Source organism: Pinus tabuliformis, chromosome 8, assembly GCF_031772625.1.
Source record: "Pinus tabuliformis cultivar Carrire ecotype Pingquan chromosome 8, CPIR1, whole genome shotgun sequence".
Taxonomy (NCBI): Eukaryota; Viridiplantae; Streptophyta; class Pinopsida; order Pinales; family Pinaceae; genus Pinus; species Pinus tabuliformis.
This window is the reverse complement of record NC_142294.1, coordinates 1,139,499,529-1,139,514,941: the sequence shown is the minus strand read 5'-3', so window position 1 is coordinate 1,139,514,941 and position 15,413 is coordinate 1,139,499,529.

Below are 15,413 nucleotides of genomic sequence, written 5' to 3'. Positions count from 1 at the left end.
TATTTTTTGTGATGAAGGGGTCGTATTTCTATTGCATTGGGGTATTGTATTGCTGCCTGTTGTAATATGTGAACGTTGTCTAAATGTGAACGCTGCTCTTTTGTACGCTGTCTATTGAACGTTGTATTTTGGTACCAGAATGTAAGTTTTACGCACAGGCCCATTCCTCTTGTTGTTTGCGGTGGAGGATTTTGGTACCAGAACGTAAGTTTTGGTTTACACACAGTCCCATTTTGGTAGAGCAAGTGTTGCACTGACATCTTTGAGGAGTGTCCCTGCTTGACAGAGCAGCTTGTGAGCCTGGAATTTGGTGAATTTTAAACTCATGTGAAAGGATTTGGCATCCCATGCTGTATACTGCGCTTGAATTGAACGATTTTTATTGGTAGCTATGTACATTTTTTAAAGTCATTTTCTGTCTATGTATTGAAGTTGTGATGACAGTGATTCAATGGGCACATGAAAACCTTATCTTAGAAGTCTTAGTGGATAATAATACCCTTTGAGAATGCCCTTTTGAGTACAATTTTACTGTATATTGGTAGAATTATTTTTCTATCAGCAGAAGTATTTTTTTTATAGAATGCATTCAATCATCTCCATGGTAGGATTAGTTATCACTAGCAAGGAGAACTATCCTGAATGGTCCCGGATGATAAAACACACCCTCATCTTCAATGAGTTGTGGAAAGGAGTGTGTGTCGGAGAAGGAGACAATGACCCAATACAGCCTCCCTCCGAGAAAGAGCTCGTCATTTGGGAAAACAAGAACAAAAAAGACTATGCATTAATCGCAACATCTGTAAATGAAGAGGTGAGTCTCCATATTTCGTCATATTCAACTGCCTTTGAAGCCTTACAAAAGCTGAAAGAACTCTATGACTCACATTCTGCACTTGAAGTTGTTCAACTGATGATTAAACTCTTCACTCTTGAACTGCAAAATAATGATCCTCTTGCTCTTGCATCTGAAGTAAAGTCTATAATGCATGATATCAATTCCACTAAGGTTGAGCTGAATATCCCTCTTATTACTTTTCTCAAGGCACTTTATCCTCTTTACTCCAATTATCTTGAGTCTTTCCAAGCAAATCGAAATCTCAAAGATATAAACCTTTGACTCTCTTGAGAAAAAGTTTGTTGAAAGAGAGAAAGCTTTCAGAAAGAAGAAAACCCCTGAATCTTCTGAAGAGATTGTGTGCCTTTCTCATAAAGAAAAGAATCCTGCTCAAGATTCTACAAGAGGAAGAGGTGGACAAAGAGGAAGAGGAAGATATTTCAGAGGCAGGGGGGAAGACATTCTCAAGGAGAAAAGGCAGATTTACATTGTATTCGCTGCAAAAGAAATGGACCACATGATGCCTCTACATGCAAGCTACCATGGGACAAAATTCAGCAGAAAAGTAACCAACAGAAAGGTAAAACTGATGATACAGACAAAGGTAAAGCACCTGAATCCGCTCACTATGTTGAGGCACAATGTAACATTGGAGTAAATGAAGATTTTTTTAATGCCTCACTTGCTTCATGGAAAAATGATTGGTTGCTTGATTCAGGAGCAACCTGTCACATGTCTCATAGAAAAGATTTTTTTAAATATTTCACTGACAATGTTGATGGAGCAGTATACTTTGCAGATCAATCAAAAATCAAGCCATCAGGGCTTTCCACAATCAGGCTTAAACTGCCTGGTCTTCCAGACTTTCTTCTGGATCATGTTCTATATCTCCCACAACTCAAGAGAAACTTGCTATCCTTGGTCCACATCCGCCAGCAAGGTCACTCCATTCATATGTTTGATGGCAAGCTTGAGGTAAGAAAATCATCTGACCAGTCACTTGTCATGAGGGGAATAGAAGAAGAAAGGCTTCTCAAACTGCAAGGAACATCTGCTCATGCACAACATTTCTCATACAATTCTCATCATGAAGAAGGTACACTTCCATCAACTTTATTATGGCATGCTAGATTTGGACATTTAAACTATGACAGTCTCCGCTTATTGAAGAAAAATGGTGTTGATGGTTTGTCTACAATTCCAGGGAAGCTTAAGCAATGTGATGCTTGCATTCTAGGAAAGCATAGCAAACAGTCTTTTCATGATTCACATTCAAGAGCACATAGGAAGCTTGAACTCATTCATTCAGATTTTATGTGGTCCAATGCCTGTTCCTTCTGCAAATGGAAATAAATATATCATGACATTTATTGATGACTACACCAGAATGTGTTGGGTTTATTTATTGACGAACAAATTTGATGCTTTTCAAACATTCAAGAATTTTCATAAATGGATTGAAAATGATGCACAATCTCATATTGAGTCTATTCGCACTGATAATGGAAAAGAATACACATCAAATGAATTTGAAAACTATCTTCGCCAACATGGGATCAAACATCAAACAATTGTGCCTTATAATCCCCAACAGAATGGTGTAGCTGAAAGAATGAATAGAACAATCTTGAATATGGTACGATCCATGATTTTCTTCAAAAATGTAAAGATAATGTTTTGGGTTGATGATGTTCTATGTGCTGCATATATAAAGAATAGATTTCCATCTAATGATATAAGAAACAAGACTCCTTATGAAATGTGGTATGGACATGTTCCTTCGGTAAAACATCTCAGGGTCTTTGGTTCCACCTGTTATGCTTTGATACCAAAGGTACATAGAAACAAACTTGGTGCTAGAAGTTGTAAGTGTATCTTCCTAGGGTACTCAAACACCTCCAAAGCATACCGCCTCTATGATGAAGTAAATAAAAGGTTTGTTGTATCTAGAGATGTAATTTTTCTTCAATCATCCAAATCTGACAATGTTGTTGAGCGGCAACTTGATCGCTTGGATAGATTCACAAAAACAAAATCATTTCAAGAATTTGATAATCAGATTCCACATCTTGAAGGGGGGATTCCTATTCTAGATCAATATGTGGAATCTTTTTCTGAAGAACACTCTCCCCCGAATGAAACTCCAACAACGGATGATGCTTTAACTGATGTAATTGATAGAATTGGGAGACTCAATCTTGAGTCAGTCCCAACTCAATCAACAGAGCAGCCTGGACCATCTCAGAAAGGTCCCCCAAAGTGGCTGACGAAGACACTTGAAAGTGTTCATCCTGATGAAATTCGAAAAACAGGAACCAGAAATTCAAACCGGAAAAATGGAGGTGATGTAGATGACTCTAATTCACCTGTTGATATGGATGTTTCTTATGATTGTGAATTAAACTTTTCTACAGATTTTGAACCAGCTTCCTTTAAAGAAGCTGCTTCTCATGATGAATGGAAAGAAGCGATGCAAAAGGAGTATGATGCCCTCATAAAGAACGACACTTGGAAGCTAGTTGATCCTCCATTAGGAAGCAAACCAATTGGCTACAAGTGGGTCTACAAGAACAAGTATAAAGCTGATTCTCACTTGACAAGCACAAAGCTAGGCTTGTGGAAAAAGGTTTTGCACAGAAGGAAGGGGTCGATTATGAGGAGACTTTTTCCCTCACATCAAAATGGGCCACCATCCGGACACTCTTTGCACTAGCAGCTCAGAACGGTTGGCAAGTCCATCCAATGGATGTAAAAAATGCTTTCTTGAATGGAGATCTAAAAGAAAATGTTTTTATGTCCCAGCCTGAAGGATGAGCTGTGAAAGAACATGAACATAAAGTATGCAAACTTGTGAAGTCCTTGTATGGCCTCAAACAAGCACCGCGAGCCTGGTATGAAAAACTAACTGAGCATCTTCTGAAACTCAATTTCAATCATTTTGATCTTGATGATGCAACTTTATTTGTCAAGAAAGTTGGCAAAACAGTTGTATATCTTGTGGTATATGCAGATTATCTTTTAATGACAGGGAACAATGAAAGCTACATTGCATCCATAAAGAAGGAATTGGGGAAAAGTTTTGAAATGACTGATTTGGGCTATGTTCATTACTATCTTTTCATTGAAGTAACCTGCATCGAAATTCCATATTTCTCTCTCAAAAGAAATACATTGGAGATTTGTTGAACATGATTGGCATGATAGAGTGCAATCCTCTTACTACTCCAATGGAACAAAACTTAAAGCTCAAATCTATTAAAGGAAAGGAATTTGAGGATGCAAGAAAGTATAGACAGCTTGTAGGAAGTCTGAACTACCTAACTACTACCAGACCAGACATTTCATTTGTTGTTGGAATCCTGTCCAGGTTTATGCAAAAGCCTTGTGAGGGACATTGGTCTGCTGCAAAAGAGTTCTAAAGTACTTGAAGGGAACTCAAGGCTTTGGGATCAAGTACACACAGGTGGATGACTTCATTTTGATCAAATACTTTGATTCAGACTTTGATGGAGACAAAGAAACTGGGGTATCTACTTTAGGATATGCTATGAGTCTTGGATCGGGAGCTGTCTCCTAGAGTTCACGCAAACAATCAGTTCCTACCAATTCCACAACAGAAGCAGAACACGTGGCAGCAGTTGAAGCAACAAAAGAAATTATGTGGCTCAAGAAAATTCTTGAAGATTTGCAAGTAAAACAAGTACAATCAACTCCACTCATGATTGACAACACCTCTGCAATAAAGTTGGCCAAGAACCCAAAGTTCCATGATCAAACAAAGCACATCAATACTAAATATCATCTGATCCGACATCATGTTGAGGCCAAAACAATCCATCTCCGTCATTGTTCCACAAATGAGAAAATTGTAGACATCTTCACCAAAGCACTTGGAAGAGAAAATCTTGAAAGATTCAGAACGATGCTTGGACTCACCAACATCCCTTCAGATTAAGGCGGGGAATGTTAACACCTAATCCTCACGATTGGGTGAATTCGTGTAAATAATTAAATTAGGAATGTGAACAGTCATCAGGAGATGAACTGAATAGTCACACCCTTTTGTATATAACAATAACATACCTAATGGAATGAATTGAATCAGTTTTACTGCCTATTGGAGTTACCGCCTGGCCATAAAGAGAGAACTTAGAAATTTTGTGATTTTTTTTCCTAGAGAGATTGACTTCTTGGGCTTCTTGGAATCCTTACTAGTTTTGGAATTTCACTTAATCCTAGCATGATGATGTGTAGGTTTGAAAGGCTTCTTTGTAGAATGAAATGTGTCAACCCTAACTGATGATTTTCCATGTAAATGAAGAATTCTCCACCAACAGCCCATAGTGTAACATAAAATGCAATAAGCAATTCAATCTCCTCCTATAAAACTTGCTCAGTTGATCTATATGCCAAGTAGGTGAGCTATGTTATATCATGGTTGTCCTTCTCAAGGAGCGAGAGATTTTAGGAACCTTTAGATGGATGTATATGTGGATAACTATGAGTATTTGGATTTGGGGATGGATGTTCCGTTCTGTGGATACACTTCTCCCGATATGGGTGAATGTCCCAATCCACATTTTCACTTGTTGGGCAAAATGTGATGGGCTTTACACCCATCCCACTCCTTTTGTTCAAGTACCCTTTGGAAGTTTTACTAAAACATGGCCTGGATTGGATTGAAGAATAATATGAATAGACAAAGGAGGTTTTTATTGAAGAAGAATCATATGACTTGGAGTCACTTATAGATGGAGGTGATGAATGCTTTAACTTCCTGGAACCACTGGGCATAAAGAGAGAACTTAGAAAGTTTGTGAGATTTTTTCTTGGAGAGATTGATTACTTGGACTTCTTGGAAACCTCAAATTGGATAGTGCAAGATGTTGGGCGTAGTTGGATAAAGCGATGATAGTCCAAATGGAAAACTAGAAGTGCCTTTAAATCTTATATTCTAGGATAAATGACTCTTAACAATATCTCAATGGTTAAATCTTATCTTCATTCTATTGAATTAACTGATGTCTTTTCTGGTTACAAGATTGAGTATAATGATGTTTAAATCCCATCTTCATTCTTCTTAATTAACTAATGTCTTGTATAGTTGCAAGAAATAGGACAATAAAGTAAATGGATGGAAGGTGGCTTGGTGCATCGGAGAATACATTTCATGATAATTTTCATTGCTTTTTGTTGGTTATCTTTGATGGAATGGAGCATTTCTAAGATACATTTAGATGACCCAAAAAAAGGAAAAGGACTTTGTATTATAATTTGGAATATATCTATTTCTTCCTATAGAGAAGAAAGTATAAATCTACATTCAAATGAGGACTCCACCAAGCTACAATTTGGAGAGAGGATATCATATCAACTTCACATGATCCCGTGGATGTAACAATTTATGAAATCATGTTGAATATTTAATGTAATATTAGACTCATTATAATAAAAACAAATGGAACATCCAACATCATGGTTAAAAGTGATTTCTCCACATGGAATAATACTTTAGAAATATGAAAACCATTTTAGATCAAACATTGTGTTTCATAAAATTCCTCAAGAACCATTGCATAAACAACATCCCAAGCGAAATTTGGTTATAGGTTTTTTTTTACCATAACACAAAAGTGTAATGAGGACAAACTACTCACTACATTGCTAACTCATTCCACATCCAAACTTTAAAGAATGAGAGAAAATCCACTGATGATTTTTGGCATGTACCATATATGAATATAGTGATTTTTAGAATATCGTAGTTTCTCTATATGTCTTTAGTTTTAAATCATGCATATGATATCTTGGGAAAATTAAATAAATTTGCGACACAACATTGTTCAATCACAATTGCAACCTAAAAAGGTTTCAAAATGTAGTACATTGCCTAGTGTTCACAAATATGTATGTTTATTACTTCATCTCATAATTTAAATCTCACAAGAAAACTTGACACATATGTATCGAACTTGGGGCAAGAGGAAATAAAGAAATTGAATTAGCCAAGAGTAAAAAAATTGCAGCATATAGTACCAATAAAGGTTATTTGAGTGAATAATATAGTACCAATACCAACATCATTACATAACTTGGTAATTGGGTCTTTTGGCCGAAGTCTAAAAGAAGGAACTAGTGAAGTACGTTGGTCAATTGGAGGAGCACGAAGGGCCATAATTTTTGTCAATGGCACCAAAACTACCATTGAAAGTACATCCAAGAGAAACCAACATACCATGGGTAAATAAAAGATCCATATTGCATATAAATAATATGTCCAGTAAAGCCAAATAACATAGTGTGGAAGACAAATATCCACACAATCGAGCTAATGTATTGCAATAATTTGATAGTCATCCATATAGTCATCCAATATATTTTGCAGACTTGTGAGTAGAAATTACATTACAGGAGCCGAGAGGGGTCTCCCTTTGTAAACAAGAATCCATAAGAAAAGTCATAACCCAATGTCTAGCATGATTGGGTGGGTCATTGCACAAGTCGGGACACAAATTTCTTACATGACAAAGTGTAGGGAGATAAGTTCTTGTTAGTTATAAGAAAATATAAGCATGGAAACACAAGACACATAAATACATAAGATTCTTCTTGAATAAATAATCTATATTATGTAATGCCCTCCTCCAACATTTACCTGAGATAATCATTCCACCGGTGTAAACATGTGATGAAGAGTTACTATGATATGATTAAACTCCCTAAGTGCACTTAAGGAAGTGGAACCAACTAACCAACACTTCACAGACCTCCCTAGGGTGCTATAGGACCCCCAGGAGCCAATCCACCACTCTCAGCACCTAACCGTTGAGTTACCTAGCCTTTCAACCCTACCCTACATCACATGATCTATGTGACACTATACCCTACATCACTACATAAATGACACATCAAGCGATACCCGTAGCCATTATTACAGGGAATTTAACTTTTAAAGTGATAATATATCTCTCTCTCTTTGTGTCTTTCAAGATAAGTTGACCCTATTGCTTGGATTACACTCAAGTTGTCGGGTTCATCTCAAGTGATACCCGTAGCCATTATCGCAAGGAATTTAACTTTTAAGGTGATAATATCTCTCTCTCACTTTGTGTGTTTCTAGAGAAGTTGACTCCATCTCTTGGATAATGCTCAAGGTGTTGGGTTTTTTGTAGATGATATTGGAGCAAATTATAACATTATCCTACTATGGGAAATAACTAGGTTTAAAGGTTAAAAGTTGCTATGGTTTTCGTTATGGTGATGATTTGTAACTAAACACTAAATTGATTTCATTACAAAAATGACGAAAAGACATAAGCATGTGATAAGAGTAAAAACGAAGTTATAACATTGACAAGGTTGAGATCACAAATGGTTATTTTGATTATTTGAAGTTTAGTGTTTCATCTCATTAAAATGATATTGCGAGTACCAAAAACAACATCATGATATAGGATTGGTGCATGGAATCCACCATCCCAGACACCTTCATTTCAACATTTGCATGACCTCCAGTCTATTCCAATTCACTTGCATGAGAATACGTTCGATATATCAGTTGACTAATAAATATCCGAGCTAGTCCTAAGTGCAAAAAATGCACGAAATCAGGATTGACACCTCCAATGGGGTGGGTTTAGAGATTTTCATATAGGTTATGATGCCTTATGTGAGTGGATTAAGTTTAATTTTGTTTTACATCTTAATTTCATGAAAACAAGCTTGAAGGGTTAATAAAACTAGAGAGTTAATGAATGTGAAAAAGTTGTTGTTCACTCTAAGTGGAGGGTTCCACATCATATAACTTGTTGAACTAGAATGGAATATCCCTAATGGTATTTTGTTCCAGCCAGTTATCTACTCAATGGATAAGTGTTACAAGAATCAAAATATGACATTTTTCTCAGCATACTCAGTTGAAGTTGGGTTGTCAAGCTAAAGCAGAGGAGAGGTTGTGCACCCTGCGAAGAAGTCTGATGTTGCAACTAAATCTGAAGGTAGTCGCTGATTTTTCTCAAGAGAAGAATAAGAAGACTAACAAGTGTCTTGTTTCTTATACACGACACAAACATTCACATAACCATATGGCCCTCTTCAATGTTTCCATGGTTATAGGTAGAATTTAATGTTTATAAACTAATGCTAGCATTAGTTTTGAATATTGGAAATGCGAATCAAATAAATGCATGGAAAATAGACATTGTATGAATAATATCAATGATATGGTTTGTCTTCCTTCAGAAGAGGCCAAATAAGACCATCAATTATCTTATTGGTCCTCAAACTTGAATTGGTAAATTGATAGGTTGAGAACAACGATCATTTTATGAACATGGTAAAGTTCATAAAAAATTTGGATTAATATGTGCAAGTACTAATGGAAACTAATACAATTTATTACTATAGTCCCATGTCGTACAAGAAAAGGACTAATAAGGAAAATACTCACATTTTCATGTCTCACAGATTAAACTCCAAACTTTAAAGAGAGTATATGAACTATAATGAATTAATACTCTCAACGAGTTTGTCGCACTATTGAAATATTTTGACTTTTGTAATTACTTATATATATTGTTGATGCTACTTGTTGTCTAGAGGTAGTGTGTTTTTACTACACTCTAAATATTTTATTAAAAAAAAGTCTCTAGTGTTTTTGAGTTTTTTTGAGGAATCCGTAGTGAGGGATGTTACGTGCAGCAACTCTTTAACGCTTTCTCTATCCCACTTCCATAATTTGTTGCTATGTTTCAACATGATTTCTTTTTTTGATGTTGTGGAAAATATAATAGATCCTTTTCAATATCATGGTCAACATAAGTGTGGACGCAACCTCAGTCATGAGTGAGAATGATGAGTCATGAAGATAGGGTCATTTTTTAGACTCTCCTTCAAAGGATCTATCCCTGGCCATATGGCATTTATTGGGCTTCACTCATCAGCTTTGAACACTATTATTCTCCTGTCATGGGGTTTAAGCACATAACAATTGAATGTAGTCGGTAAAGTTTATTTATCTAATCATCACATCAGTAGCCAGGAAAATAGCTTTTTGTGGCTCTACATAGTGAGTCTAGCAGGGAAAATAGATTTTCAAGGCTCTACATGGTGAGTCCACTACAAGGGTTCCTCTGGTGTGGAAAAGGTAAGGCCATGGTTCTTTTTCAAATCTCCAATAAAGCGAGAGACTCCTAAAACTCCACCCTTGCACAAATATTGTTTGAACAAATGTCGGACCATCAATGCATATTGCTATAAACCCTCCTTACCCAATAATAAGATGCCTAAAAACAACCAAAACTATGGGTTTTTTTACCATTATTGTGCATCAATTCATATTTATTTTCGTGGGAGGTCTTCAATGTTCATTGTGGAAATAGATACAAATTAAGATGGATCAACTACTTGAGAGTTGATATCAAGGGAGGTAGTTTTAGTCCAAATGAATAAAATTTTATCATTTATCTGCATACCATTTTTAGAAACATGTTGGTTTAAGTTTCCTCCATTTACTAGTTTGTGGTGGTGAATTAAATGATTGAAATCAAGATATATTTGAATGGATGAAATATGTGCAGGTGGGAATACATAGAATTCCATCCACCTAGAAGAATAGATAATGATATTTAAAATTACTAGACCTCTTGGATAAAAAAACATCTTGTTAAGGGTGAGATAATCTCAAAGAATATTGAGGCTTCCAAAGTACATATTAATTTTGCATAGTTCTTTTTTGAAGAATCTGAAACTCTCGACAATGAGAGTAAGTTGCTAAAAAATCAGGAATTTTAACCATCTCTAGAAACAAAAAATGTAATAACAATAATTTGCAATATATATTACAATGACACAATGGTCTACAGCTTCAAGGACTCCAATTTCAAATACATTGCATGGCTACAACATCTTGAACCCAATTGAAGGCTCCTTTTGTTATAATCCAAATTCAGAAAAAAGTAATGGACTTACACTGCATCATCCATGAATGAGAGTAACTACATGAGATCCCCGAATATGGTGTTGTTAATTTATTCTCATCAAAAAACATTGGATCTTGTTGATCATGCTAACATAGCTAGATGGTGGGAATCTATTTCAAACTATAATGGGGTTGTTTTAGAATATTTGAAGTGCTTATACAAAGGTCAATAGTATAACCATGGAACTAAAAATAGTTGCATCTATTTTCCTCCATTGTATGATGCCAATGGAGAATATGCAACCATTGATTTAAAAGACAATGACAACAATTCACTAAGATATCTGGAGAAAAGACCAAAAAATGAGATCAATATAGCCCAAGAAACATGAGCATAAAATGTGAACAAATTAATTTAAGATGCAAGAAGTGGAAACCAATTAATTCAAGATAATAAGCCAAATACTAGGAACAAAGCATTTGCCAACATATGCACTGCTTCATTTTCCACTCTAGGAAAGGTCTTTCTTGAAGATATAGAAGCTCCATTTACATCAAAATATGCCTGCCAAATCATGAATACGTTTAGATAGACTTATAAATTTTAATCAAATGATCTAGAATATAAAAAATTAGTATGAAAAAAATGATCTCAAACGGGAAAAAGGTGAAGATTTTAAATGCATGTGACAACCAACTCTTAAGTTAAAAAACCTAGATTGTAGTTATACCTTCATCCAAGGTCTTCATGCATAGCTCACTAAAGGTGTATCAAAAGGATATTAGTCTCTTGGCTATAGAATTGGATTGTTTTTATTTGTAACTTAGAGAAATGGAAAGTTGTGGAGACAAGCCACATTCTTCTTCTTTCACTCAGTCATGTCAAATGAATAAAGAAAATAGTATCAACCCCTTGGAAAAGGAAAGTTGAGAACAAGAAATACCAACAAACAAAGAATCAACTGAGTTGAAGGGCTAAAAAACATACCACCCATAATGAACCTTTCCATCCAAAGATTATTTTATGTTGGGCCACAATAAAACATTTCGATATAAATTTCATGTAGCCTAATACTAGAAAGTAAATTCAAACCCAAACTTGTTGTTCCACTTCTAATTTTACCCAAAATTACCTAATATATAAAGGTATCACCATATCTTATACCATACAAAATTCAAAAGAAATATATCCTTTGGAGAAATAATATAATCAAACAAAATTGAACCATACATATTAATGAACTTTAATTTATATATTAGTATTAGGATGAACCTATTTTTCTATTGGAAAGAGAGAAAATTTCATTGAGACTAACAAATGCTTATGCACTACCTTCATTCAAATGAATTAACAAAAATTAATGGCACTGGGAGAGAAATGATATTGTGTTTTCGGTAGAGATTTTTCATCTCTTCCTCCAACACCAAGATTCTTCTTGTGTGTTACTGAAAAAATGGAAATCCCAAATGGAGATTGCTTCCTTCAGAGCTACTCCATTTCTACTAGTGTCTTGAGAATAAAATTGGACCCTTTCTTGCTAGAGGTATTAGATGCCATTTCATTGAGCTAGAATGATAGGCAAGAGTTATTCATAGCTCACTAAAGTTGTATCAAGAGGCTATTAATATATTGGCTATATAATTGGACACTTTTTATTTGTAACTTAGCAAAATGGAAAAGTTGTGGAGACAAGCTCCATTCTTCTTGTTTCATCGCATCATGTAAAATAAATGAAGCAAATAGTCTCAACCCCTTGGAGAAGGAAACTTGAGAACAAAAAATAGCATGAAAAAACAAAGAATCCAATGAGTTGAGTCGAGAGGGGTCTCCCTTTGTAAACAAGCATCGATAGGCCTGTTAGAGTTAATATGAATCTTTACTAGAATTTCGGTAGTATTGACATCACCAACCACATCTAATGGAAAGGTATAACCCCTGCAACACAAATTATGTCCCCAAATAAGTTGCATTCAATACCAATAATATCATCTTTTCAATCTATTCTCAAACTCAAATGCCTGAAACTCTGATGCAAAAAAGTCATCATCAACTATAAGTATACCAACTAGGTCACACATGTTATTAAATTCTTTATTTGAATATTCACCATCAACAACAAGGTCTATTGTTGGAGTCATCACTTCACAACGCACTTTGCAGTCACCATCCACATGTGTGTCGCCACTGAAGTCCCACTGCACAACTGACCTTCCACTAAGTCCTCCAACAGTTGGAACTAGTTTAACTGAAAATAACTTGAGATAAATGAATTTGACTGCTAGAAATAAAAATCACACATGCTTAAATAATCTCTAACTCATTGAACTCGAATTTACTGAGTAAACCAAGTGACACAAGTCATGTCACAGTAGTTAACTACACCCAAGTTGTCCGTTGATGTGGAAATTTAAATTCTATCAATTGAATCAACGAAAAATAAAATTGAGAATTTCTTGCTCCATTTTTCAACACTCCCTCTCAGCAAGAAATGGATTATCAATTGCCCCTATCCTACACCTGTGAAACTTGAACTTTGCTCTTGACAAAGTTTTTTTCAAAATGTCAGGACCTTGTTCCTCTATCATAATGTAGTGTAGAAACATTATCCAAATCTACAAACATTGTTGTAAATGGTGATATGAGATATCTATATGGTGGGATCAATCGTGAAATATAGGATTCTCAAATAGTTTTGATGCAACTTTGATTATCAAAGTAGATCGTAGTTGGATCCATCATGTGACCAAATAGTCCAACAAGTATCTTTCTCATCCATATTACCTCACATGTTGCTTGAGGTGCAACCATGTATTCTACTTTTGTCGAGCTGAGCACCACATATCCTTGCTTCCTGTTGTACTAAGAAACAACTAGGAACCGATCACTGAAAATTCCACCTGATGTACTCTTTCAATCAGATGGACTTCACACCCAATTTGCATTTGTGAAGCCATACAATTTCGCTCCCTCTACCTATCTTTACCATAGTCCAAACTAGGTAGTGCCTCTAAGGTATCGTAAAACATTCTTAACTACTTTCCAAAATAGTTTGGTTGGCCTAACTATAGCTTGGATTCACTGGTTGACTACATAACACATATATGATCATGTGTTCAGAGGATACATGAGTGAACCAACTAGCTACCAGTAAATGGTAGCATCCACTTCTTCCCTTGAAGTGGCATCCTCCTTCCTCTAGTTGTTTGCTAGACGTGTCTCTATGGGTTTACGAATCTCCATGCAGAATCTTTACAGTATCTCATTTGCATACTTTCCTTGAGAGACATACAGTTCCCCATCATCTTTCCATACTTCCAACCCAAGGAAGTAGTGCATGAGACCCATGTCATTCATTTCAAATTTCCTTGCAAGGTCCTTCTTGCAAGATTTGATGAAATGCTCATCATTAAATAAAATCAAATCATCAAAAAATAAGATAATAATAAGTAATTTACCTTCTACCAAGATGTGATTCAGGTTTGCATCCACTTCACTTTTGGTGATGCCCAAACCTGTGAGATAACTATCGATCCTAGTGTACTAAGCACAGGGTGTTTGTTCGAGACCATACAACACTCGCTTGAATCTACACACATGGGACTCCCATTCAGATATCTCAAAACCTTCTAGTTGTTTGATGTACACCTCCTCCACAATAACCCCATTCAGAAATGTTGTTTTTACATCCATATGGTGTATCTTCCACCCCATCTGCATAGCCAGAGCAAGAATTGATATAATGGATGAGTACCTTGCTACAAGAGCAAAGGTATCCTCATAGTCAATTCTTAAATTCATAAGTTTTTGTCTTACTTGTTAATTGTCTTAAATGGGTTTCGTCTTAAGTGGCCATTGTCTTAAATATAAAGTTGTGTCTTAAAATATTTTTGTCTCAAATTATTTTTGTCTTAAATACAAAGTTTCCTTAAAATGGTTTTGACTTAAATAAAAAGTTATGTCTTAAAGTATTTTTGTCTCAAACTATTTTTGTCTTAAATATAAAGTTTTCTCTTAAAATATTTTTGTCTTCATAAATATAAAGTTTTGTCTTAAAATATTTTTGTCTCAAATTGTTTTTGTCTTAAATTTAAAGTTTTGTCTTAATTATTTTTTGTCTTAAGCTAATTTTGTCTTAAATATAAAATTTTGTCTTAAAATGTTTTTGTCTCAAATTGATTTTGTCTTAAATTTTATATTTAAGACAATTCAATTGATATTAAATTTTAATGTAAAATAACTAAAATAAGAAGTTACATTTTAAGACCAAAGATTTCTTTTATCTTAAAAAAATGTCTTAAAAATGCCTTTAGTATAGTAATGGTTGTTTAGACATATCCTCTAAGTTTTTGTTAAGTGCAAAGAGACAAAATATGTACTCTTATAACGTTTGTAACATACATATTTAGATGTTTGGAAATATAAATAAGCATATGCTCTACCATTTTGTAGAGTGTAAAGCCAAAATATGTACTCTTATAAGGATAGTAAGATGTAAATTTCCTTTTAGAATTATAAATATTTCTCTACTCAAAAACAAATTAATATGAATATAATTTTATTTATTAATATTTATATAATTATTTTTAATATTATTAATAATAATCATATAATTATAGTTAATAATATTAAAATTTTAATTTTAATTTATTTTCAAT